The sequence below is a fragment of the Scardinius erythrophthalmus genome, assembly GCF_964197995.2.
Source record: "Scardinius erythrophthalmus genome assembly, chromosome: 12".
NCBI lineage: Eukaryota > Metazoa > Chordata > Actinopteri > Cypriniformes > Leuciscidae > Scardinius > Scardinius erythrophthalmus.
The window spans coordinates 8724965-8744643 of NC_138232.1; the positions used below are offsets into that span (position 1 = coordinate 8724965).

The following is a 19679-nucleotide window of genomic DNA, read 5'->3' on the forward strand; positions in this document are numbered from 1 at the left end:
GATAGCAGAACACAGTTAATAAGCCAAAACATTAATATGAGCACCTATTAAAAATTTCAATTACTCTGACATGGACATTACACACGAGAAACATGCAAGAAAAAAAAAGTAAAAAAAAAAGAAGAAAGGAAAAGGTAGCACTAAATATTAAATCCTATATAAGCACTGCATGAAAAGAAGCTGATTTTGCATATCACACACTGCTTCACTGTCCCTCCAAAGGCTTTCTGTTACACACGTGAGAGGGTCACAGCACACACCACTACAGTAGCAGCAGTAGTAATTCCCTCGACCGGGTTGCTTTTATATCAAGCTCAGACAAACCCATCAAACAGAAGCCTAAATACTCACAGGAATCTGCTTCATTCTTGTCCGCTCGTCCTCAGAAAGACAGACGAACAGTTCCTCTTCTGCTCAGTTTAATCCCACAGGCGTGAAAAACAGAGAGTGCTGAGGAAATCCAGAGAAACGTCTACCACAGCAGACGCGGGAGAGAGAGAGAGCCCCGCCACTAGCGCATGGAGCGGTGCAGAGCGAGAGAGGCGCTGGGGAGACATATGTTGCCAAAGCCTCTCGTCTGGCAAAGAAGCTCATTAAACGAGTGACAATCACTCCCACAATGCCAGATCTGAGCACTTTTCACATGGAGTGTACAAAGAAGGAGAGAGAGGGTGAAAGAGAATGAATGAAAGTGAAGGAATTCTGGATGGAGGAAGTTGCATTTAAAGCACTGAGGCATGTGGAGACTTGTTTATGTTTTGTGCCATAGATGTCAAGATACATGTTTTGCCTTTTGTAACACTGCCACTATGGTTAAATAGGGGTTAATTTGGAGCTTAGTTTAGTATTATTTCATATAAAAATAAGATAAAATAAACTGCTATACACATCTTTCAGACTAATGCTGAAAAAATCATTAGTTTAGTCATTTATACAACTATGTTTTTACATTTTCTGAATACAATGTGAGCAGTTCTAGCTGGTGCAAGAGTAGCTGATGTTCTGGGTGATTGCAAGGGCGTTGCTATGCAGTTGCTAAGGTGTTCAAAGTGGTTTTTAGTGTGTTGTTACGTGGTTGCTAGCGCGCTGCTAGGTTGTACAGGGTGATCAAAAGCCCACCCACAAGACTATATGATATAGTGGTCTACATGTAAGTTTATGGGTTTTTCTGTCATTTTATCGTCTACCACGGTAAATACAAAAGAAAATCTCGTACAACCCCCCCCCCCCACACACACACACAAATCCCTAACCATAAACATGAACAACAGAAAAAGTGATGCTTGCTTTATCAAAAACTACTATACACATCAACTATGTTCAAATCTGAGAAAAACAGCAGCCTTAGCTACATTTTTTGAAAGAAAATATTTCACCCAATTGTTAGTTCAGCAATGTTGTTTAAAATATCTTATTTTGTGTTCCAAAGAAGAAATAAAGTCATACAGGTTTGGAACGACACAGAATTTTAATTTGTGGTTGAACAATACCTGGCACTGACAAAGGCAAAGAACCGAAACGTTTGTCAACATTATCTCCTGTCTATAATAAAAGATTTTTAGAGTGCAGACCTTTTTTGCATTTTTGAACAATACCTTTAAAACAGACTTTCTCAACATTCAACATGCTTCACCAGAGATTCATATAGGATCGCTGAAGATTTCTATACATTGTATCATATTTATTTTACAAATAAAAAATTATAATGTCAGGATAAACAAAATATGTATTCTCTTGTGTGTTATAGACTACAACATGATTCAGACTGTGCATTTTCCACTATAATAAATATATAATACATTTCGAACAATTGCCGTTAAATAGCAAAAAGTATTTATATACTTAAATCTTTCCCCACCAGTGTAAAAAAAAAAAAAAAAAAAACGTTGCCAGTCACCGGCAGCATTTTTGATAATTTTCACAAAAGTTTCATGGCCCCCAGATTATTTAGTTGCATGCATATCTGAACATGCAATACTGTATATCAAAAGAAAGTTATCGCTTGTTTTTGATCAGGAGATTCAGTACTCGTTCAATGGATGTGTCATAGTGCCCCCTAGCGTATACCAGTGAAAACACGGAAATCTGGAAAAATCTGTTTGGCGGGGAAGCGTTTTCTCACAAATAACAGAAATTTGTGTGTTTGGCGGGGAAAGAGTTAAAGGGAGAGTTCAACCAAAAATCCAAATTCTGTCATCGTTTACTCAACCTCAAGTTGTTGCAAACCTGTATGAATTTCTTTCTTCTGCTAAACACAAAAGAAAATATTTTGAAAACAATGGATAACCAAAAAGTTGATGGCCCCAATTGACTTCCATAGCATGGAAAAAAATACTATGGAAGATAATGGCTACTGTCAACTGTTTGTCTGATTTCTGAAACCAAAAAAATCAGTCACCATGGACCAACATTTTTTGATAACCTCTGACTTAACCTCTGACTTGAATCCACCTGATTGACAGCAACAGTTCCTCTGTACCTCACATATAGGACTAAACCCCTGGGGACCATGTGATTTGCCGACAGAGCAAATAGCACAGGGCTGGACATTGTCACACACTCTAACACAAAAGCCCCACCCCTCTCCCACAATGCTGAGGGTGGAATGGGCTCGCCTTGATGTATGATGTGGAAATGGGCAAATGGGTGGGGAGAGTTTGAAATCGGGAAGGGTTGACATGTTTGCTTCAAATATGCGGATGTACGTGCCGCTGACGTATCTGTCAAATGGAAGAGTGCCCATATTGGTAAAGGAATAATTAGTCTTTCAGGTTTCCAGGAAATTTTGCCCTTCATCTGTCAAGTGCTTTCCGTGTGAGGTGAGATCATACAATGTGCCATCAATTAAAGGAAACATCATTAAACGTACAGGTGCCATACACACTCCTAATTAAAATTCAATTAAAATGGATTTGTTCATGTGTTCGCTGTTTGAATGTACCATTAATTTCATTATCTGTGACTCCTACCCATTACATGGCTCGGGATTGCCTGAAATGCATGATGGACTTTCACATGTTCTTCTATGTAAAATTATAGCTTGGTGTCTGATAGACGTTTTGATCTGCTTCCAATCAGGACAATTTATCACTTAAGTGTGCTTTCGTAAAGCCAAAACCATTGTCACGTTTCCTGTTTAACATGCTTAGAATGATAATTGACTAACTGAGGAAAAATTAATTTTGTAGTGTTCCAATGCAAAAAATCCAATGCATTTTCTACCATAAGGAAATGCATTTTTAATGAAAACTTTAAAAATGATTGTGAGCTACAATATTGTTAATCAGTGGCATGTGATTTTGTTGAAGTCGTTAGCCTGTATTATTTCATCATTTTTTTTTTTTTTTTTTTATAATTGGTTTTAACTGTGAAATTCCTGATGAAAAGCTACATAAGAACTGTTGCATTGCTTAAGTGTTCAAAGTAGTTTTAGAATGTTGCTATGGGGTTGCCATGGTGTTTTAAGTGGTTGCTAGGGCATTACTAAGTGTGTTTTGGGTGGCTGGAAGGTGGTTGCTTAATTATCAATCATCAAAGTAATCATTCAGTCAATCATAGCATAAATAGGTATGAGTTAAATACTAAGTAGGCACAATAACAGTAATGTTTGTATTAACAAGTAGTGAACAAATATAACATCTATTATTGAGGCTAAGCTGTTCTGCAAAGAGGGCATTCATCTGAACTTGGGCGGTAATGTGAACAAGACCCTTTAAATGCCCCTTTTACTGGTTGAAGGAGGGACAGAGGCAGGTTTTGGCAGGAAGAGAGGGTTGTTTGATAGCGTGAGCAGATTGCCAGACAGAGAGAACACTCAAAGCGCCACTGTGCCGACGCTGAACTGACGGGGCCTTTCCAGTACCCAGCATGTCCTTTTTAAGTGCTCGGAGGATGAAGCTGCCATTATGGCTGCACAAACAGAAAGAGGGCTGATGAACTTCATAGGAATGCTTCCTCCTGAAAGCAACAGGGTTGGAATAGAGTGGCGGGAGAGAGGGAAGAGAGCGAACGGGAGGGCAAGCTGCCAGTTCCACCAAGCTTAATCTTCACGCAACCAGGCCGAAACAAACCTGACATTGTTTTGGGCACTGCCTAGGGGATCACATCCATTCTTTCTTTCCTTTCGCTCCTCGATTTCATTCACTGTTCAGTCAGAAACTGCTCTCTCGCTTTTCCACTTTGGAGGATTCGGTTGAGGTTGTTTGATCTGTCATGATCATTTTCTACACCCTCTTGTTCTGTTTGTTTTGCTGCTTGGTAATTGAATAAACTAAATATGGTTTATATACCAGGTGAGACACAGCGCCCAAGACCGATCTAAAGCAGCATATCTAGATATAAATTTGTTGCCCATTCTCAATGGGAAAGCATCCAAGCAACATCACTCTGCAACATTGCCCGGCAATATTGCTCAAAAAAGTTGCCCAGTGTATCATCACCTTAAAGGGTTAGTTCACCCAAAAATGAAAATTATGTCATTAATGACTCACCCTCATGTCGTTCCAAGCGTTCTGTGCCTCGCGTGAGTTCGCGTAGTGTAATAGCACAGCGCGTCTGTGTTGTACGTCACACGTATAGGCTCACTATTGGCCGACGCTGATCATGTGTGATGCGTGTGATGTACAACACAGACGCGCTGCGCTATTACACTAGGCGAACTCACTCGAGGCACAGAGAGAAGGAAATGAATAGTGGCATAAAGTCGTTATTTTTGTTTACTTTTTGCGCACAAAAAGTATTCTCGTCGCTTGATAAACTTAAAATTGAGCCACTGATGTCACATGGACTACTTTGATGATGTCTGTATTGCCTTTCTGGACGTGAACAGTGACATGTCCATTGACTTTCAATGGAGGAACAGAAAGCTAAAAAATCTAAAATATCTTAAACTGTGTTCCGAAGATGAACGGAGGTCTTATTGGCTTGGAAGGACATGAGGGTGAGTCATTAATGACATAATTTTCATTTTTGGGTGAACTAACCCTTTAAAGGGATAGTTCACCCAAAAATGAAAATTAGCCCATGATTTACTCACCCTGAAGCCATCTTAGGTGTATGACATTCTTCTTTCAGACGAATACAGTCGAAGTTATATTAAAAAATGTTTTTTGGAAGTCCATCAAAGCGCTTTCCTCCCTGATAACTGTTTTTTGTTTTGTTTTTTTGCCATTGAATTGAAGTAAATAAAATTCAGTAGCATATGGTATAAGAGTTAGTAAGCTTGATTCATTTTCTTGAATCGGTTCATCAAGTGTCCGTTCGAATGAATCAATTCAAAACTTTGATTCAATGATTAGTTTAATTATTTTTTAAATGTTCACGGAAGTGGCATTTGCTATCTAGTGTGGGAAAACAAGCCTTGATTAGATTCTTTCTTTCTTTCTTTTTTTCTTTCTTTTTTTCTTTCTTTCTTTCTTTCTTTCTTTCTTTCTTTCTTTCTTTCTTTCTTTCTTTCTTTCTTTCTATTTATTTAAAATTTATTCATAACCTATTTTGATATTTGTTGAACATTGCCAAAAAGCTGAAAAATATGTCCAAACCTTGTCCGAGGATAGATGTAACACTTCCCCATGACCATAACTGTACAGACTGAAACCTACAAAAACCACAAAACAGTGAAGGGCATAGAACAGTGAAGCACAGGTGCATTCCTCTATAGGAAATAACCCCCCTCTAACCTTCAAGCAATGCTGACAACCTACACAATGAGCTCACCTGGGCCCTGATCAATGCCCTCCAGCATGTCAGGATGATATATGCAGCAGCATTTAGAGTGTCTCAGAGCTGGTGCTATGGCTGAGGCATAAAGACCGCTGTACGACATGTGCTAGGTCAGGGGCAGGGGCAGGACTAACCCAGTTCACCAGACCGAGTAAGGACGGTCTCCTGCTGACTGAACGCTAATCCAGCGTGCAATGATTACTGAACTGAACTCTTTCCAGACCTACAGAACCGCCAAAATATGTTACTTTTATATTTTGAACGATACTTCTTTTCTGGTGCTTTATGCATATACTATATCAGGACATGTTGTGAAACTGATATCTTTAAGGGCTGTATATGTGTGTTTTTGTATGATTTACTATTACTTACTTTGTTTTATCACAGTTATGTACAGTATTGTGTTTGAATAATCTTCATTTGGGGGCTTTTTGTTAGAAATTATTTGGAATATCATCTAATTAATTTGACTAATTTGATCATGTTTTTGCATATTTTCCTTTATTTTTACACTTTGTAAGTTTTCTTTGCTTCCCTGATCTATTTGAATTCTTAAGCTAGTCTTTAGAGTAAAACAGCTGCTGATGCAAAAAGAAAAAAAAAGTTAGCATGAATTAGCTTGTTTGACATGTTCTTACCATTGATCGTGTCACTGAAATCAAACAGCATTGATCAATGGCCCCCCATGGAGTGGTATAAAATGCTTCCCTAAGTATTTATTTTAAGTAAGGTCAATTTCCTCAAATAATTTATCAGGTAGATTTGCTCCAGAGCTCCAGAAGATCATTTGGTTTGCCGCCAAGTACCTCCTTTTGAACTCTTTCAAACATGTCATAATTATCGTTTATCTGATGTGTAGTGCTCCGTGAACTCTAACACCATATGTCATTCTAATAAACCCATTGTCTTGATTGCCTCTGTTTATAGGCAATTCCCCTTAGCCTTGACATTTTAATAGCAGCTAAATTGTTTCCAGACGCAAGATTATAGAAGCAGCAATGTACAGGACACAATTTACTGTATGCATTCATTATACAATCTACAAGTGTGCCGAGACGAAAATATAGCATGTTCAACACAGCTGTTGAGAAAGCCATCAACTCAAAGCCATGCTCATGTTCAAAATGGAATTAACTTAAGTGTGTTAAAGTGAGGTTTGGGTGAGGCTTAGAGTGCCATATGGTTAACATAACTCAACCTGAGAGAGAGAGAGAGGTCGAGAGAGCTCAGACTCCTTTCTGGCAGTCTTATTCACAGATGGCGCTTTCTGCAGTCACTGGCATCAATGGCCATGTGATCATTCTTCCTGATTACCCGCCCCACCTAAGACCTTGTGCAAACATATGCCAATTAAACAAACGTCTTTCGCTGGGCTGACACCCAGTTGACAACAGGCAAGTTAACTTGTAAAACTGTCTGATGTTTTGCTAACTTTATAATGCCTAGTGGTGTGGATTTAGCGCATAAACAAAATATATTACGCTGATTTTTTTCTTTTCTTTTCAAAGTTTTTGAGTACTTTTTTGAGTAATTTAATGATTTAATCACACTTTTTCATATAATATGTAGAAGAAATTCATATGAAAGTTGTATCTGTAATGCGCTGTGAGCACAGAAAACACAGGGTTAAAACACAGAGGGTAACAATGCTGCGTTCACACATGTCACAATTACAGTAGTCTCGAGATGACAACACAACGCGTTGTATTCGGAGCTGTTCACGTCCTCGGACCAGGAATTATGTGTTTCTGTGACACCACTATCAACACCTAAATGAATGGTGGTGCAGTGGTCCTGTAGTACAAGTAGGAACACTCAGAAATCTGCTATCTTTCAAGCTGTAATTACAAACTACAGATTGTTGTAAAACTACAACAAACTACAAACATGGCACTCAGGACAGGAAGTAACATACGAGTCCAGGGACAAACACTGAGAACATATGACAGTATTAAAGTAAATCCTACACTATTTTTTTCAGTGTAGTTAGGGCTGAATGAAATAAGGGTTAACCAGCTGATATTAGTGATTTTTAAATGTATCTGTATCAGTCAATATTGTTTATATATCATCCGATATTGGGAATTTAACTGTGCATGCTCATTTCTGCGTGTTTTTTTTTTTTACCATTTAGATTACCGTTGTCATCATTGAGCACTCAAATAATTTTAATAATGATTTAATAACACATTTAAATTAGATATTTAGAAGATTTCAAATTGACCTTTAATTACAATGTTTCAGTGCATTCAATTTTATAATGAAAAAAAAAAAGCATTTTAAATAATTTTTTAGTGAATTTTTATTTATTTATTTATTTATTTATTTTTAATATCAGCCATTTATTGGTTGTACGCTTATATTTACACTTTCTTGCAATGCATCTTTAAAGGTAAAGAAAATAAATGGTCAGTAATGTCCTATCTGATGGGCAGTTCTCTTTATTGCCCCAAGTCTCTCATCTAGTTGACAAGTCGGGGTCTTCCTGAAACCCATTTTAATCATGTTACCCCAGAAATCAATAAACTATTTCCCCCTGGGTCAACTTCCACAATGGAGAGGGTCTGCCATCCTGAAGTACTCTGAATGTGTACTCAAGTCGTCTGAATGCAACACAAACACAAAGCTGCGAAGACAAATTCATTAAAATAACCTCAGAGTCTCTTACAAACGAATGGGTGTACATGGCAACCTATCCCCGACTAAACCTCCCGTGCATGTACAAAAAGCTTGAAGGGCTGGTTTTCAAGTTTCCAAACAAAAAAAAAAATAAAAAATAACCCGGTCGATAGTAATTCCGCAGGCAAAGTGCTTCACTGACCATCATCACATAAAAATTCTATCATAAAGCACTCCAGGTGGAATCCATACTACTTCTACAGACACCGCAGTTCCTGTTAAATCAGATTCACAAGTGAGATGCATGTTTCTTGGAGGCTTCCATATCAATCCTCATCTTCCTCTTGCCTTAATAAGATAAAACACAGCGGTTAGTAGGCTCATGAGCTAATGCCTTTTAAGGAGAGGGGAAGCAGCGGTCCGTCTTTTGAGGCTGAGGGGTTGCGGTAGGGGAATGGAAGGGCATGTTGTAATACTGTTCTAATCCTGCAGTGGATAATGTATCAGGGATCAGCTTCGCATGAGCAAGTTTCTCCTGATGAGGTGGAGGTCTCAAGGAAAGCAAGGTGTTGCATTGACATTCGGGTCACAGTGGTGTATGGCTTTGGAATGCACAAGTGTTCTTTAGTCAGTCCATGCAGGAAAAGTGTGGAGAAAAAGGTAAACTTCCCTCAAAGCATTTTGCTCTTTCAGTTTATAGAGAATGCTTGAGAAGATTCACTCAAATTATGAGAAAATTAAATGGTAGGATACATACTGTAGGTTATGAATATAGGATAAAGGTAATTACATTAAATTATAAAAGTATAATAAGGAATTCTCTGAAAGTGCCAGGGGCAACGATAAAATTAAAATTCCAGTATTTCTTAGCCCCAGGTACAATCAATTGTGGGAAAGACACAGTCTCGTCTTTCTCAGCAAGGTGCAATTTTTTTCCTCTCCCCAAAGCCAATTAACAAAGAAGCCACAGGCAGAAATGTGTGTATCAAGGTGTATTAGAAAACTGCATTACTATGCAAATGTACCTACTGACATCCTGAGATTAATTAAATCAATCAGTTACACTGAAAGCAACAGAATCTAATGACTAATCGCACTCATTTTAGAAACTTTTAGTGGAAATTAAGAACTGAGGTGATTTTAAAGATGTACTAGTCAAGAGAACAACAAGACTATGTTTATGTGTGGTATAAGTGTCCTTGACTGCTGCCTTATATCATGTTCACATACACAGAAATTTTACACTGCATTGACAACCATCGCTGTCACTCAACACTGCAATTGAAATGAACTGAAAATTGCTTCTGGTCACTGCAGATCACTGTAAATGTGACCGGCCCTTTAAGAAAATGTTCTTACTGGCTTAAAGGTGCAGTAATCGATTTCTGAGAAACACTGTTGATATCTGAAGTCAACCCAAACAAACACGCCCTTTCCTTCATTGCTCCGCCTCCAAAACACACAAACATGCAAAGCAACAAGTCTCTTTATCATAGCTGAAGCAAAGCAAAATAATGCTTTGTGAAAAATAAAGTGAAGATGACGAACGAATGACAATGAAGTGAACATACAGTGCACAAGAGTATATACAAGAGAGGTTTCTTTGTTAGTCAGCAGAAGCACACCAGCTCCAGACAAACAATGACACTCAAAACTGCTCAATTCTAATTTATTGCTCAGATCTTATAATTTTTTTGTTTGGCTCTTCACATTATCTTTTAAACGTGGCCAATATCAGATTTGAGTGTGACCTGGTTACGCTCCTGAACTGACCCATAAAAGATCGGTAACAAAGATGGCGAGCAGCATGCTGTCATACGGAAGTAAACACAGCGTTACTGAAGTCAGCGTTTACGCGTTCATTTATAAGCTCATGTGCCGCGAAAGCCAGCCAATTTGTGCACAGGCAATAAGGAGGACGCAGACGAGCATGAGATGAAAGAGAGCAATGTTTTTCTTGTACAGTTTTTCCTTAAGTTTAGCTTGTTTAGAGCTGTCACCATACTTATGAGTATAACAGCTCACCGTCCCTCCACCTCCATCTTACATATTTAAAGATCTGCCAGTATGTAAAATTTGAAGTGATGTCCATCAGCGCAGAATTGTGAAGAATGTCGATCTAGAGTGACTTAAAAGTCACATGAATTCCGATATGTTCAGACTGAGGTCGCATTGCAAAACATCTGACCTGTATCGGATTTAGGACCACATGTGGAAGTTGCCCAAATCCGAATTGAAAAAATCAGATACCATGCAGTTTGTGCTGTTTACATCTGAGTTGCATATGAGCAATAAAAATAGAATTTGGGCCACTTGTGCCTGCAGTGTGTGAATGTAGCCTAATATTAACACAGGTCCTAAAGCTCTTTCCTGATCATACCACTTCTTTGTCCAGTAATATTCCTTTAATCTTTTCTATTTTGTAATGTCTCTCAGCCATCTCTCTTTCTACAGTATTTCTTCAAATCTCCCTCTTGCTCACTCTCTCTTCTCCCTCATCATGTGTGGACACGCCCCCTAGTGCTGATTGGCTACAAGTGTGTTGAGGTGCTCGGTCCGATCCACTTTCAACAGCGTAACTCGAGAATCACTTACTGCACCCTTAAGGCAAGTAAATAAGGTAGGCTAATTAAAAAAATAAATAAAATAATACATATCATCATTCCATACTTTCCCTAGTTGATTAATCACAGTACCTTAAGTCAATTGTTTGTTATTACACGTTTTCGGAATGTTATGTTACAGTATGTTTAAATAAGCAATTTATGCATTATCTACTTAAATATGTCCTAATTTGCATAACTTTTACAGAAGATAAATCTAAACATTGGATAAAACCAGTTGCTAAATTCTTGTTTCATTTTGTTGACATTAGAGTGAAATGTTTTTTACAAAGTGGATTTTGGATATCTTATCACTCCATAAATCAGAAATAATAACATTTACCATGAATATACTAAGTGCCATGGTACTAAAATTAAGTCCATACTGCTTTAAAACATGTAATGTAATTTCCCCCATTTGTACTGTATGTTTCCCTTGAGATACACCTAATGCAAATGTACATTAGAACATTCATAACAGGCTATAATTTTAGATATTCTCAAATGCTTTTGGTAACCGAGCCATCTATGTTTTACGCAGCAGATACATTTGAGAAGTCATGATTGAAAATATAGCAGCACCTGCAGTGCACATCTGGTATTTGTGAACCCCCTGGGCCAAAAGTGCAGGTTTCCTTACAAGCACTCTGGGACATAGACATATAACTTTGTAATTGTCCACTTAAGCCATTTCAGAAGGTAAGGTATCATGTAGTTTTATGGTCCACATGCTGAGTTCCTCCTACTCCCCAAAAAAATCATCCTAGCTGGTATATTATATGACCCTAAAACAGCTTGAGTGTAAAATTCTACACCGTATCTTCTCCACATTGTTTGATAAAAAAGAGATTGCGTTCTTACACAGCTTATTCTGTAAATCTCAACAGTCTCATCCACCCTGATGATTTTAAATAATGTAAAGTAATCTCCAAGCTCAACATATGTAAGAGGCTTTAGAGTTTCTCATTGGCGGCCTGCGGGCCAGTCTCACAGATGACACATAGCCTGTTTCACTCAAGAACATTGAAACGAAAGTTATCTTTCGGGATGCTTGAAAGGAGAGCCACGGCGTTAAAGAGCCCAGTGAAAAGAAGGCTTTTACAGAGGCGTCTTTGTCAAACTCATATCAAAGGCTGCGCCTGGAAAGTGAATAGTTTAGCTTTGTGTTTGGCAGAGCATGGGTGGGAGTTTGTTGTGGTGTGGATATATCCCTGTGTACACGCAGAGCTATTGAAAGAGCTACTGGGAAATCTCCAACATTTTACGGCTCTTTAACTAAGAGTGTCCCTCACCGCATGATATCCTGGTTTGACATCTTTAAAGGACCTTGAATTTAAGTCCAAAGCCCAATATGGACAGGATTAGTTAATCTCTAATCGATGCTTGAATTATAATTGTTAGCGTATAGGACAGCTAAGATTTCTCTGTATTTATTTATTTATTTATTTTACATAGATGTGAGGTCTGTTGTCTGGATGTGTATGTTACACAAGGTCATGTGCTTTGAATGTGTGCCATGAAACCCACTGATAAACCCAGCAATACTTTTATATATAATAATGTTTACATGTAGGCTAATTTTGAAAAGCATTATGTAATTAACAAAGACTGTCAATTAGTTTATATATATATATATATATATATATATATATATATATATATATATATATATATATATATATATAAACATGATTAGAACAAGATTACAATTCAAATTGAGCACAACTTCTTCAAGGAAAAAGTACATTCCTGTTCAAATAGGGCTTTAATGCTTGTATGAATTGGACACAGTCTGATCTTTTCATATCCTTTTTACATGCATTAATATACATGCAATTATTATTAAATCTACTTTTCATTTTTATTAATAATTCAATACCAGTCTGACAATAAATCTTTTTTCTAAACCTTCAAATAACAAGCTTTAACCTGTCTCATAGTGGCAACACATTACCCACTGTATAATTAATGGATATTACCCGCCAAAATGAGGACAATATCAAATAAGGGTGCATTCACTGGCATCCATTCAGAATGTTCTGTCATTGTTCAGCCTAAGGCTATAGCTTGGTGCCAACACATTGAGTTCAAGCCATATCCTATCTTCATTAACACGAGACCTCCAGCTCTCGGATACAATGTCATTTGGAGAGCAGATGTTAAAACACTGATAGTGTAGCCTAAATATATTACCCTTCTTAATGACGTCAGCAGCTTCAGCCGAAGTGTGGATTGAATTAAGGAGTGCTGAACGAATTCGATGAATGCTGGTCAGAAGGTTAAAGTGCGAAGAAGGGTTATCTCAGTTGCAATTAGCATGTACTTTGAATGGAAGCTAACGAATGGCATTCTAGAGAGTCTTTGTGTAATTGGTTGTAGGACATTGTGTCCTTGCAATAAGTCTGTTTCTAGACCAACAATACATGGGTTGATTAATCTAATTTGAAATCTGATCCGTAGACTATATAGTCCATTTTAAAGGGGGGGTGAAATGCTATTTCATGCATACTGAGTTTTTTACACTGGTAAAGAGTTGGATTCCCATGCTAAACATGGACAAAGTTTCAAAAAGCTGCACGTTTGAAGGAGTATTTTTGTTCCAAAAATACTCCTTCCGGTTTGTCACAAGTTTCGGAAAGTTTTTTTCGGAAAGTTTCAGAAAGTTTTTTTGGCTCTGTCTTATGTAAGATAGAGCGAAATTTCCTTATATGGATCCTAAGGGCACTTCTCCGGTAAGATCGCGGGCGCGCGCGCACTCGTAGAACAGAGCAAGAGAGTGAAAGCAGTTCGCCATCAAAGCGCCCTGCCCGGCTTTTGGGAAGTCAGTGTCACCAAAGAAGTGTGTTTTTGGTTGCCAGGGCAAGACAACCCTGCACAGATTCCCAAAGAACCCGGCGTTAAGGAACTCGTGGATGGAGTTTGTTTTCCTGAGCATAAACGGAGTTGTGTAAGACTGTTGTTCCCTGCATTTCGACGATGATTGTTTTATAAACAAAGCCCAGATCGACGGATTTGCAGATCGTCTAATGCTTAAGGATCGAGCAGTCACAATGATAAAGGTTCGCGGTCGTGCGTTGGAACCGAACGGTGAGTAAAACTGTTGAACAAATGTCTCTGTGTGTTGTTAGCTCGGCGCGTTAGCACAGCTAAGCTTCGCCCACACGGCCCGCCCCCAGCCGCTCGTTTTTTTCCGGAAAGACTCGGTACAGCCTATCTTTCTTTCAAAAATATAATAAAACAAAAGACTTTTTGGAGATATGAAGGATGCAATTTTACTCTATAGGTACTCAAGATTAACAGGAGATTGAATGAAAATGAGCATTTCACCCCCCCTTTAACACAGAAATGTAATTTGTATAAATGGCTGCCTGTGTCAATATTTTACAAAACAAAAACAATCATATCATCTTATAAGCATAAAAGGAATGTTCAGGATACAATACAAGTTAAGCTCTAGGGTTTTTATTTCAAAGAAAAAATATTCAGGTGCTGTCAGTTATCACAGGAAATGGTTTCAACTGGACCCTCAGTTTTTTAAAACAATTAAAAAAATCATGTTAACACTTTCCCTGACATTGACATGTTTTCACAGTTTTATAATGGGGGGCGCTGTATGGAGCGAATTATGTGCCATAATTAAACAAACAAATCCAGCATATAGCAAACAAACTCGATCTGCTTTGAAAAGGAAAACTCGACTCGCAGACAAACAGAAAGCAATGTGCACGTACAAAGGTCAGTTTGAGTGAAAATGCAGTGGAGTAACAAATATGTATTGTGTTTTACAAATATAAATAAATGAGCCAAGATAATATTTCACAAATAAATACAAACCATCCTACAAATTGCATGTAACCTTTGAACAAATACCAAATCTAGTGCATACAAATGCATTTCTGTCTGTTATGACTGTGTGACACTTGGCTTTTTATGAGATCTCCTGGCTCGATTTTCTCACAAATGTGTCCAAGCAGATTTTCTCACAAATGCAGTTGAGCAACTTCCTCTTCTAAAACAGTAGATGGCGCTAAACTTGGGGATTAAATTAGCGCTATTCTCCCGGGAGAAGCACTGATTTGAAACTTGTCTTTGCCAACAGCTGAGGAAAATGACCGGTGAACGGATGTTTTTCTGTCTTATTTGATCTATAATTAACCTTTTTGAGGTTTTCTTTTGCAAAATGTTTATTGAAAAATTTCAGGATAAACTTTAAAAATCACCCACAATTCAGTTAAACCATGTTTTAAATGCATTTAAATAATATTGAGTTGTATGTAAAAAGTAATTGACATTCTTTTCATTGCAAAAATGCCTCCTTTATTCACATTTGATAGATTTTTGCACAAAACTAAGCATTATTTACCTGGTGCAATTAAAGCTGTATGAAAAAATTCTTTTAGAGAGACATTTTCTTGTGATCAAGGCAGCTGTAATTTAAATGATTTTCAAATCATGGATAAAAGATTTCAGATACATCATATGGTCAAGCAGTTTTGGCAGAGGCATTCAGCAGAGACATGTTCACTTGTATTCTGAAGCATTCCTTTAAATACAATTATATTTAATCTTTTCAGCAATTTCATGTAGACTTCCTCCTGCTTTCACATTGTATCAGAAAATGAAAAAGATAGATGGACATTGCTTTGAAAGTGGCTCTCTGTGACTTTAAGGGCATGCATTACTATACAGCTGAGCAATCATCTACCCAGCATTCTCTAAAGTGCTCATTGTGTACCCTCCGACAAAAGACTTCGAAGATGAAAGCCATACACAAAACAAATATAAGAGCGGCAGGAACTGAACAGATGTTGCAAGACATGAGTAACGTGTTGGTCTATGGCGGAAAACAGAAAAACGTGTATTGTTGTAGCCTGATGATAAAGTCAGCAGTAAAAGTGTGTGGAGAATTGTTTACTTGATGTAAGGCTCTTTGAAACCACCAGGCGCTCTTATGCTTGAGTAGACACACCCAGTTGCTTCCATGTTAAACTTTCTAAAAACGGCATCATCAAACAATGCAAAATACCTCAAAAAATATGTTTGCCCTCTTGAGTGAATTGAAAAGGAAAAAAATAGGTTAGGTCCCTTGTTGAGACATTAACATTTATATATGCTAAGAGAAAGCTTTGAGTACTTCAGTTCATTGAATAAAAGACATTTGGATGAAGGAAATACCCTGCTTAGAATATTTCACATTAATATTCTACAATTGACTGGCATGCTTTTTTTCCAGTGTATGACAGATGAAATGCACACAACATGTGAGCGCAGAAGACAGCTCCCCATGAGTGTTTGCCAATGATGTCAGATTTACATTGTTGTTGTTTCAGAAGAACTGTTCACTTAAATGGAACCTAATGGCACAGTGAAAATAAGGAAAAAAATGCATTGGTAAAAATGAAAAAAAATATATAGGGATATATTTGTATAGTCCCTGTGATGCTTTAAAATGAATTTTAATTAACTAAAAACATTATTTTCTAATTTAATAAAAATGCATTACAATATTAAACCTATCAAAATAGATTACTGTACTATATTTCATAAGCAAACATGCAAAGAGGTTGCAGAATGTATTAAAAAGTTAACATGACAAAATCTCAGAGGGAACTACAAGTAAATCATTGCGATCACAGGAGTTCAGCTGACATAGAAGGTTGAGAAGCCCTGATCTAGAGTGTAGGAATGCACACTCATATTTTAAAATAATGTAGTCATGTTCTCTGGAGGGCAACTGCAGCCCACAGGACTGTCAGACAGAGAGCTTTGAAGTCTAGTATCAGAGTTCCAACCTTTTATATTTTAGGAAAATTAGATTTTGCTCTTGCATTTAGCACTTAGAATATCAAGTTATGTAGAAACTTGCTAAGCTCATTTCAACGAAGAGCTGGAAGGGGCAAAAGTTAATCTGGGGCAGCAGAAATGAGCAGAGTCAGGCTGTGATCCTAAAGTCACATCTGCCTTTCAAGGAAGAGGAAGTCTTGGTTTGAAGAGGCCCAGATAAGGACATAATTACTTTGACTTTCCATTTCGTGACTGAATGTTAAGCTCTCGTCAAGTGCGCAAAGCACTTCTTCTGATTGCATGGTTTTCAAAAGTCAGAGAAAATGAGGTACGGGGCTACCTGAGTATGACTGAGCCACCAGGTATTGTTCACATCCACACTGAAGTTTCTGTTTCACTTGTTTCACAGTTTCATCAGGAGTAAAATGATTCTGGTTATAAATCTGTGGAATGATTTAGGAATGTTGAAGAAAAATAGTCACCTATATCCTAAATAAGCACCCTTTTCAAGTATGATTTGTTAAAACAAAACTTTTTCCCCTATATTTGTGACTAAATTATGTGACTTTTTAAGTTCTCCATTTAAACCAAAAACCAAAACCTTAAGTTGGAAAATCCTTATAACCAACTTAAGGTTTTGGCTCTTGGTTTAAGTGGAGAACAAAGAAAAAACATTGTGTTTTTATTCTATTTGTAATTTATTTCAGAAGTTTGCCTGGCCATCCATTCTTAATAGTTAATGGTAAAAAAAAAAACATGGCTTGCTGTCTGAGCTATTTACCACAAAAAGTCACATCATAAATGTAATAATAAATGTATCACTAAAAGAAAATAAAAAGTACCTACATCTGCTATAGCATGAATAAAGTTTCAGCTTTTTCAAAGTGAAGAATGTCACCAGACCTCTCACCACCACAGGAAACTAACAGTCTTGTTTTCGCCCTGAAAACACATTCATGTTTACCACAGGACTGAGGCACCACACGCAAGACCCACTGAGGCCATATTGTGACATGGGAACCCCAATAAAAAAAAAAGAAAAGATGTTAAGAGCCAGGGGAATTTGCATTTTGGAAGGCGCTGAATGAAAGTATTTGTTCTTGCTGTTCCTCATTGAAAGACTCTGTTAAGCCTAAAATGGTTTATAGATTCTTGCTCATAATCAGAAGTCAGGATTATGTGGATGATAAGTCTGACAATTGATGAATGTTTGCCTCGTTGATACTATTAAAGTCAGGCAGTAAATTAGGCACCGTGTTTTTTTCTACTTTCCCCATTAGTTCATCAGTCAATTACGTTCTCTGGCAGGTCGCTTGACGTGTCCTAGAAACGGGGGCTTTATCTTAAAATTATATGGGGAAAATCGCAAGCGAAAAGGACAAACACTTCCTGGCTGTTTATGTGAATGCAAATGTCAGGTCTTTTCATCTCGCTCTTCATAGAAATAGCTTTGAGGTTCATAAGGTGGCAGTATTTTGAATTCCACTTTAATGGTAGTTAAAGTGCTTGTTAGAACAGAAAGCTAAGGATGTGCATTGTCCCTGGTGAGTTTGGGAAAAAGGTTCATATTCTTAATGCTTATACCTAACGTTACCCTACTGTATCAAGAATCAATCAACAGAACATGATACACACAAATAGTATAATTTTATAATTAAAATCTACCAAAAATTGACTACTGTACTGACTTCACAACAGAAGTATTTCACAACACACAACGATTCTTAATATAAACCAGTAACTAACTATCTAACAACCACTTTGCAACATGCTAAGAATACACCTTGGTAACCATCCATAGCATAACCCATAATACACAAGCCGTTTTAGTTACACAGGCAAAATCTATCAAAATCTTTACTGCTTGTGTACTGTATCACCAATTTAAAATTTAAGTCAGTTGCAGTCAGTGAACTTAACATTTTACAAAAACACAACAATCTACAATATACAGTATTTTCAGTATGTCAGGCTTGAAAAGGCACAGCTCTTTGTAGAAAGTCACACATGATGTCATTTCCATGCTGATGAATAAACCCATCCACTCAGATGACATGGTACACTTCCCCATTATATTCCACTTTCACACCGAATAAAACGTGCCCCACCACCACAGTGTAGTTTTTAATGGATTTGATCCCAATATCTGTTAAGAGCTCTGTAAGAGACAAGGCCGACATCCCGTCGGACTGCTTTTGGCACTAATGGTGGTTGCTATTGACCTGGGATGCAAACCCACGCTGGGTAACACAGCAGGACAGTTTGTTCAGTTGAGGGCAGCGTCACACCCTATATCGCCCACAGCTTTCATCCGACAACATCCAAAAGTTCAAGTCAGCAAATCTGCTTTGTTGTTTCACCCACAAAACATGCATAATTTACGCCGTACCTTAGTAACCAAAGTGATAATGGCATGAAAGGTTGAAGATCCACCTGAATTTACATTTGTGAAGATGCTTTGATTCTCATCATGATCTCAGATTTAACATGAGGATAGTGGGATAGATAAAATTGATTGGAATGACTGCAGACTAGTTATTCACTCATCGAAAAACCTGAGAGAGGACCCATGTGATCCTGGAAATGGTCCATCTTTAACTGCTGACAGGGTAGGGCCCCTGCCCTTTAGATAAGAAGATTACAGAGTGATTCAGAGGTCTAGCAGATTTATTGTGCCAGAGCTGAGCCATTTAAAGGATAGATGGAAACTCTCTCTTTGGAGGATGCTGCATTCAGGTTTTAATATCTACCAAACCCAGCTGTTAACCCATCAAATGTGACAGGTGTATGAAAAAAAGAAAATAGAGATTTAACCTTAACGTGACATCTGTTTTAATAAGCATGTTGGTTAAGTACAATGTGACCAAATTCTTGTTGCATTTTAAAGGTATATTTCAGTCAAAAATCTATCCATTCATCCATCAAGCCCAACTTAATTTCATATGGATTTGG

At 37.6% G+C, this 19679-nt stretch overlaps 1 protein-coding gene across 3 annotated transcripts in view; it reads right to left on the bottom strand.

The window, feature by feature from the left end:
- chl1b (cell adhesion molecule L1-like b) overlaps positions 1-19679 on the bottom strand; it is a 91166-nt gene that overhangs the window by 51356 nt on the left and 20131 nt on the right. The window contains exon 1 of one of the 3 annotated variants that reach the window (XM_081380864.1): positions 352-493. The exons of 1 other annotated variant lie outside the window; for it this stretch is intronic. The gene's annotated coding sequence lies outside the window, so the exon portion shown is untranslated. Of the gene's footprint in view, positions 1-351; positions 583-19679 lie in introns of those variants that run through there. One more of the 3 variants, XM_081380863.1, reaches the window with a different exon arrangement.